This window comes from Hordeum vulgare, chromosome 4H (assembly GCF_904849725.1).
Source record: "Hordeum vulgare subsp. vulgare chromosome 4H, MorexV3_pseudomolecules_assembly, whole genome shotgun sequence".
Classification (NCBI taxonomy): Eukaryota; Viridiplantae; Streptophyta; class Magnoliopsida; order Poales; family Poaceae; genus Hordeum; species Hordeum vulgare.
In genome coordinates this window covers 13,532,741-13,541,062 of record NC_058521.1, presented here as the reverse complement: position 1 = coordinate 13,541,062, position 8,322 = coordinate 13,532,741, and the positions used below count along the sequence as shown (strand labels likewise).

At 44.7% G+C, this 8,322-nt stretch overlaps 1 pseudogene; it reads right to left on the bottom strand.

The window, feature by feature from the left end:
- Window positions 1-1,910: 1,910 nt before the first annotated feature.
- On the bottom strand, window positions 1,911-6,789 carry LOC123450185 (annotated as a pseudogene).
- Window positions 6,790-8,322: the final 1,533 nt, after the last annotated feature.

Genomic DNA, 8,322 nt, shown 5'->3' with positions numbered 1-8,322 from the left:
TAATAGCATAGAAAATTGGCGAGAATATGCCAAAACTGCGAGTTTTGATGAGTACCTCGTAGCCGAACCCCAGGGTTCTCCGAACGTTCGGATCACAGCAGGACCCAAAATGAGTGAGTAAGAGTATAGAAAGCTGGCCAGAATAGACCAAAGATGTGAGTTTTGATGAGTACGCCATAGGCAAACACTGGTGTTCCCCGAATGTTTGAATCGCAGCACACCCAAAATCAATGAGTAATAGCATAGAAAACTGGCGAGAATAGGCCAAAACTACGATTTTTGATGAGTTCCCCATAACCGAACCCCGGGGTTCCCCGAACGTTTAGATTACAGCGGGACCCAAAATTTGTGAGTAATAGCATAGAAAACAAGCAAGAATAGGCCAAATTTGTGAGTATTGACGAGTTCCCAGTAACTGGACCTTGGGGTTCCCCAAACATTTCGATCGCAGCGGGAACCAAAATCAATGAGTAATAGCATACAAAATTGGCCTGAATAGGTCAAATCTATTAGTGTTGACGAGTTCTCCAGAACCAGACCGCGGGGTTCCCCGAATGTTCGGGTTGCAGTGGGACCCAAAATCAATGAGCAGTAGTATAGAAAACATGCCAGAATAAGCCAAATCTGCGAGTTTCGACGAGTTCCTCGTAACCGTAACATGAGGTTCCCCGAACGTTCGGATTGCAGCAGGACCCGAAATGATTGAGTAAAAGCATAGAAATTGGCTAGAATAGGCCAAAACTGCGAGTACCCCGTAGCCGGACCCTGGGTTTCCCTAAATGTTCGGATCGCGGCGGGACCCAAAATCAGTGAGTAATTGTATAGAAAGCTCGAAGGAATATGACAAAGGTGTGAGTTTTGACGAGTACTCCGTAACCGGACACCGGGGTTCCCCGAAAATTTGGATAGCAACGGTCCCAAAATCAATGAGTAGCAAGGAAGGAGTATACTATACTGTAGCTGGATAAGCTAGATACCAAAACTTTGATAAAGATTGAGGTAACCCATTTGAGGAAGAACCGGACGGACCCCTGTGGAGATGGCTGGAACAATCCTCGATGAGGCACTGCGCATGGTATCTTGCTTGGCTACCCTGGACACTCGTCTGGATATCCTTCCATGACAATTATGACCTTTAAAGGTATCCAAATAGTTTCCAAATTCACCTGAACTTTCAGAGTTGGACTGATTGGACATAGTAGTAGGTACCAAAACTCCACAGCAACATTACATTAACCAATATGTGGGCAGATCCTTCTGTCCAATTGAGAGTGCATTGGATATAGAAGAAGCTGGACAAGTGAACTCGCTTTAAACCAACTAAATGCAATTGTACGGGAATCAACTTCTCATTTATTGCCTTTTCAGTTGATGATCCACTTGGATATGCTCTTGTGGAGGACTTAATGATTATTTGTTCGCCGGAACCAGAAGTAAAAATTGTTGTGGATAGGGATCCTGTAAAAACATATTTTGAGGAATGGGCCAGACCCGGCCATTTCTCAAGAACACTAGCTAAGGGCCCTGATACTACCACTTGGATCTGGAACCTACATGTCGATGCTCACGATTTCGATAGTCATACTGGTGATTTGGAGGAGATTTCTAGAAAAGTCTTTAGTGCTCATTTCGGGCAACTTTCCATTATCTTTCTTTGGTTGAGTGGCATGTACTTTCATGGTGCCCGTTTTTCCAATTATGAAGCATGGCTAAGTGATCCTACTCACATTGGACCCAGTGCTCAGGTAGTTTGGCCTATAGTAGGGCAAGAAATATTGAATGGTGATGTAGGTGGGGGTTTCCGAGGAATCCAAATAACCTAAGGTTTTTTTAAGCTTTGGCGAGCATCTGGAATAACTAGTGAATTACAACTCTATTGTACTGCAATTGGTGCATTGATTTTTGCAGCGTTAATGCTTTTTGCTGGTTGGTTCCATTATCACAAAGCCGCTCCACAGTAGTAATGTCTCATCTTTTGTATTGGCCGAAGTGACAATAGTCACATTGAACCCTCGAATATGCTCGAAGATCTCGAAATGATCTTCCAGTTCCGAGGAGAATTCGCAAAACTCCGTTTCTATAAAGAATTTGATGGAGTTTTAACGTATTTCGACCGGAGAATCTAACATAGACATTACTGTCAAGATTCTTACCAAAAAATGGTACATTCCATGCCCTCGGAGAACGCTTTGTCGTGCAAAGTCACTGACATATCCAGTGTCTTTTTCGGACCCCAAGAATGGATTGGATCGAAACGACTTTCCTGCTTGAAAATAGGGGCCCCTTTGTGTATGTATGAATCTCTGACCGCACAAAATCTCCATAGCCAATTTTCCAAATTGGATTCTGAAATCAGAGGCAGCTTTTGGTACTAATCTTATTTCAAACAATCCAGGAACTTCCATAACATTGGCGTGATTCAGTTTGAGCAACAGATCACACATCATCCAACTATTAAAGATTCAGACATGTGCGCGAAAAAAAATATACGAGAGTTCCAGACCGCAATTAGAGGAATGAATTGTCATAAGTATTATTGAATAAATCAGATATGATAAACAGTATTAAAGATAACCCGACATCTTCAACCCTGAACTGAGAGGGCGGAAAAGTCAAGGCAACAGACACCCCAATAAATAAATCCACTATTTTGCACTAATCAATTCTCAGACTCTAGTATCAATCACTACAGAAGTGTACTGGCACCGACACAAGGGTTTGGAATGGAACAATACAACCATAACATCCCATCAAAAAACGGTAGGGTAGCACTAACCACACCGTATATGTTGTTTTGCTCTAGTTAGCCACCACTAGAGAAGTGAGGCCATAGTCCTCGCGAGGATATACAGGACAACAATAACAATAAAGCCCAACTAAAAAGAAATAGAGAGTAATCCACCACTCAAAAGGGGAAAAAAACTAACGACTACCTATGACTCACCAAGTTTCTCACCGCTCCGTTCATGATTGCCGCATACCCACTAAGATAAACGTAAAATCTCCGCTATATAATCAAATAGGTCATTCTTCAGCTTCTGATAGAGGTGATAGTTATATCAAGTTTATAAGAAATCGACTTCTTGATAATAGAGCGTTTTTGAATCGAATGAGATGATCGCTCTAATGGGCACGTTTAACGATTTCAACGCTTGGTTGAAACTAAGCACACCAAAACCTAAGTGCTGTGGTGTGGAGATTGATACTACCCCACACTCAATATCTAGGAGCGGGTATAGTGATTATGAACTCAAATTCATTAGATTTATGAAGGACCGCAATCATAATTTCATTTATAAGACTGCTGGTTTCAATTACACTAAAAGGGCAAATCCCCATCTAGGAAATCCTGATGTCGTGAGGGAAATCAATTTTACGGAGGTAAAGTCTTGGGAGGCATTCCCGCCGACCCCAATATTTCAATGGCATATGGCATATTTGAATCATCTCATGTGTTTAACAACGATGAAGGAAATATTTTGGGATCAAGGAGTCTTTGATCCTCGTATTCCAGAATATGACACGGCTATACAACGCTTACACAACGAACTATCAAACCAATTGGCTTGGTTCGAGAAACAGAGGGGTATCAATGCTCTACCGGTGCAGACAAAGACACTTGTCATAATGGATAATACGTCTAACGGTTTCGGTTACGTGTATGGGAATCTGCTTGCGACTGTCCAGTTAGGCTGTTGTGGGACTATGACATTGATGAGTATCACACATGGTGGTAGTGCGCTTCTGCAACTCATATCGGGTATGCCCGGTTTCATGGAAATTATGACAAATTCTCCGCCATTACTAGGGTGGTCCACGGGTGGATCGTTATTAATTTCATGGGAGAATATGCTTTCCGATCTTATTGATCCTCCCACTGTAGGGGATGACATCCCTCGTATCATACACGACAAAAACATCAACGACGGCCCCTTTGTTGGTGGGATCGAAGATGGGGAGGGCAACATACCTCTCCCTCCAGCAGATGGTGGGGTGGAGGCTCCCATGCCGGATAGCAATAGTAATAAAGTCGGCTGGGGGAGTATCCTCATTGGATTGGTTCTAATAATAGGTGGAGTGTGCATTAGGACTGGCGTAGTCCCCGCAGACCAGAATCTCTCTGAAATTCTCAACAACATATTGATAGGAGGGAATGAATAAGAAAATGATGATGATGAGGCAAAACCAGATGAGGATCCAGTTTCAAATGAAATCAGTTAAGATAGGTATTTACGGAATAATTAGTATGAGAATGGATGGAACCAATTATAGAGTTTCAGAGATCTTATATAGCATAAAGAGGAATGGTAGAAAGAGCTATTGTATATACCTGAATAGTAGGCCGGCATATCGGTTAGCGTCAACAGTAAAGACGATGTATAATAGTGACCCTAAGGGATGGGAGAGTCGGGGAGTCCTCCGTTTCCGTATGGAGGACGCCGTTAAAGCAATTTTAGATAATCGTTATGTGTTAGATAAAATCGAGTGTTGTTCTCTAACAAAAATTCCTCACGCCTTCAGTGATGTCCTATATGGCGAATATAGACGAGGGTATTCACACCAATATTATAATGAGGAAACCCAAACTACTAATGTTTGGAGAGCGGGGCGCGGCGTTGATTTACTAGTCTTGATGCCACTATCAAAACGTCTATTGGAATTGTTAGGTCACCCGCACAACGTTTACGAGTTGGAGGATCTAGAGGAAGATCACTATGATTATATTAGTAAGATATCCACAAATAATGTGAGAAGAGTGTACAAGATCGACTTCTCATTATGGAATGTGAAGAAGGACAGTCTTCAGAAAGTAGTGTTAAACAGTGTAAAAGGGTTGAGTAGCATGGAAGAGACACTGATCAGAATGTTGTTAAACAATCCCTTTTACTATCAGGAAAAAGGATGGGATGCATCATGTGACTATGTCCCGGAGATAGGTGAAATCTCTCGTGTGCTATTTCACGTTTACTTGAAGGCGCAATTTGACTCTTCCAACGAAAACTCTAGAGAGATACATAACATTGTATAAGTCAACCCAAGTCGCTTCTTCATCTCCGGGAATCCGGTAAGGTACTTTTGGAACACCAATGGGCATATTAGATTCATATTATTATATTTAAGTAAGAAAACTACACTTTAATATATAAACATAAGAATGGAAGAGAAAGAAAGAACTTGAGAAGAGCTTAGTTGGAACTCTTTACCGGGATCATAGGGGCTATGCTCCCCTCTCTCTATCTCAGTCCCAGCCAACGGCATAGCAACACCTACTCTTCCTTCTGATGCAGCCTTCCTGGATCCATAATTTGGCTTCCTTGTTTATTGATTGCTTGCAATCGCCACAACACCATTGAGTGAGCGTCATAGAATCCTCAAGGCGTGAAGTAGAAGTTCTTCGAACCTTGATTGTGTGTGTTCGTGCCCACTCCAATAGAGCATTTGGCCCTGTGAGTTCTGACTACGAAAGCTACCTATGTCAATCAGTATAGCCACTAGAGGGATTGGAACAGGTATATTCCTTCTCAGACAGTACTTTAAGACAAACATGGTTCACAAGGTGGATTTTCTATCTATTAGTTGACTACGAAGCTTCCTCATCCCGACCTATCTATATGTGAAAAGCTCTCCGCCAGAATCTTCGTAGTAGTAAGTCGTGGGTTACAAGTTGTCCCTTCCTCAAACCACCCCGCAATAGATATAGGGTTTACCAACCTCAGGCATGGACATAGACACCAGATCATTTTGATCGAGGACCCATTTTAGGAATAAAAAGGATAGAGACCAGACGTAGTGTCGTGGTTTTGTCACGGCAGATGTCCTCGTGAAAGGACTTAGTACTGGAGCCATCGCACCTTGGTGGCGACTCAAAGGGGTTAGCGGGAGAAACACGGCGATTTACCTAGGTTCGGCCCCTCGAGAGGAGGTAATAGCCTACGTCCTGCTTTGTGTGTATTGATATGGATTCGATTACCAGGGAGGCGTAACTCGCCTAACCTAGCACTCGATGATTTCTAACCTGCCCTTACCTCCCCTGGGACTCGCCTTTATATACAGGTCGAACCCCTAGCGTTTACAAGGGTACTTTCCTTCCTACAAATCGTGACCCCTGTGGTCTCCAAGTCGCTGTCCTTCAAAACTCGGAGACCTTCCAGAAATCATAACCGTCACGCGACCTTGATCCGGCCAGGCCAAGGCCCGAATAACTGCGAGGATGAATCGCCTCATTGGTAACTCGGCCCATCTAGGGCGGGTCATTAACAGGTAATATCCCCAACATTAGGCCCCAGATTGACTTGAACTTCTTTCACGCCAATGCTTCCGCTCAGTTGAAGGCGATTCACTCCTTCGTCTTTCTCCATGCGTCAGAAATTGTAACCCGTCATTTGGCACCGAAAAAATCTTTAAGTCGCCAAACCATTTCCTATTGGCATCTTCTTGTCCCTCGATTCTCGGGAAGACTAACAAAATCCCAACGGATCTTAGTGCATCGTTATCCCAAAATCTTCGGAACGCCATTATGGCAAATCTTTTTATTCCCCGGCGGTTCCCGCTCACGACGCCTCAATTCCAGCGCCCACCCTGATAAATAGACGGGGGGAACAGGACTGGTCCTTCCCACCTACCAGTCTGGTCAGTCTCCTCCCCACTATCATAGCAAAAAGGTCTCATCGCCTCCCGAGGGCTCCGCCGGCGGCCGTACCTTCCGCCCTCGTCCGAGAAGCTTCGGCGCCGCCCATAGGCCTTTGCCGTCGTCAAGCCTCGCACCGCGGACGATCCGTCCACCGCCATTGACCACTGCATCATCATCGACCATCTCGTTGCTCGCCTCGAACTCCGCCGCCGCCGAAGATCTCTTCGTTCGTCGGGACCTCCGTGCTTCTCCAACATCTCCGTCCCCGTCGGCCTTCTTCGATCGAGAGCATCAGGTTAGGCCTTTATTCACTTTTAGGAGTAGATTCATTCCTCGCTTGAGCTTCCGCCATTGTCGTACCTTTGGAGCTTTTCGCTCATAGTCACTTATCCTCTTCGATTCGATTAGCACGAGTGCCGAGTGGATAGCCAGTGCCCCGAATACCTTTACTTATCTGCTGTATTCGCGAACCTTTGGACACAATGTCTCCACCAAACGAGGGGCATCACTTGATAATAAACTGTTCGTGCCCCCATTATATTCCGTAGGTTTTCACATTTGTCTGGTAGATCCATTCCTTATTTACTGTTTGCGAAAAGTTTGTTTGTAGTCTTCACCCCCTAGCACTTCAGGACGAAACGACTTTACCATTCTCAGAAGCGTAGCCTTTGGGAATAACCATACTTCCATAAGTCGCCATAATAACCCAACTCGGCCCTTTGGTCTGGCGGGTTAAATCTTTCTTTAATCAAAGTATTCGGCGAGTTAAATGAACCAATTCCATCCCATATAGTAGGTGTCCAAGATATGTAATATCATACTTTTACTTACTTGTAGCATGGGCGCCGTCTTCAAGAGTGACTGGCTTCCTACCAAGGTTGATGACGCTGTTTTAGCCAATTATGTGAAAGCGGGCTGTTTGGATTCTCAAGATGCCATTGGCTGGCGCACTGGGTTAGGAGAAGATCTCCCTAACCCCAAAGAAGGGGAAATAGTAGTTTTTGTTGAGCACCTGGAACGGGGTTTTAAGCCGCCCGGATCGAAATTTCTTAGGGACGCTTTGACCTTTATGAACGTCCGACTCCAGGATCTGGGACCCAATTCCATAAGCAATTTGAGCCAATTACAAGTTCTTTGTGAAGCTTATCTGCGGATCGAGCCTTCTATCCCTCTATTTTGGTATTTTTTTCCATCTGAATCGCCAGACGGAATTCCACAATGGCCCCAGTTTGGAACTCGGCGGCGTCAACGTCCAGCGCCGTAGGGATAGTCCGTTCCCTTCACTTAACATGCCTAGCCATCCCAAGGGATGGGGCGAGTCTTGGTTTTACTGTCAAGAGACGTCTCCTGCTGGTGAGAACAAGCTTCTCGGTTACAGGCCAACTCGCCTTCCGGTTAACTTCAAGCTCCCAGACAAGCTTACCGAGGAAGAGGAGTCGGAGTTCATCCCAATACTGTCTGAGCTAAGATCCCTGACGAACAATGGTCTTACCGGGGTCGACCTAATCCGCTGCTGGGTTGAATGGCGTATTCTCCCTCTGAGCCGCCGAAATGGTCTGATGTGTGAGTTTGATGGCACCCTGGATCATCCTCAATGCTACTTTCACACAGCTTTAACAGAAAAGGACATTGTTACCATCATCAAAAAGTTGACTCGCGAGCCTGCGGGAAAATGCGGCCAAATCGGCCTT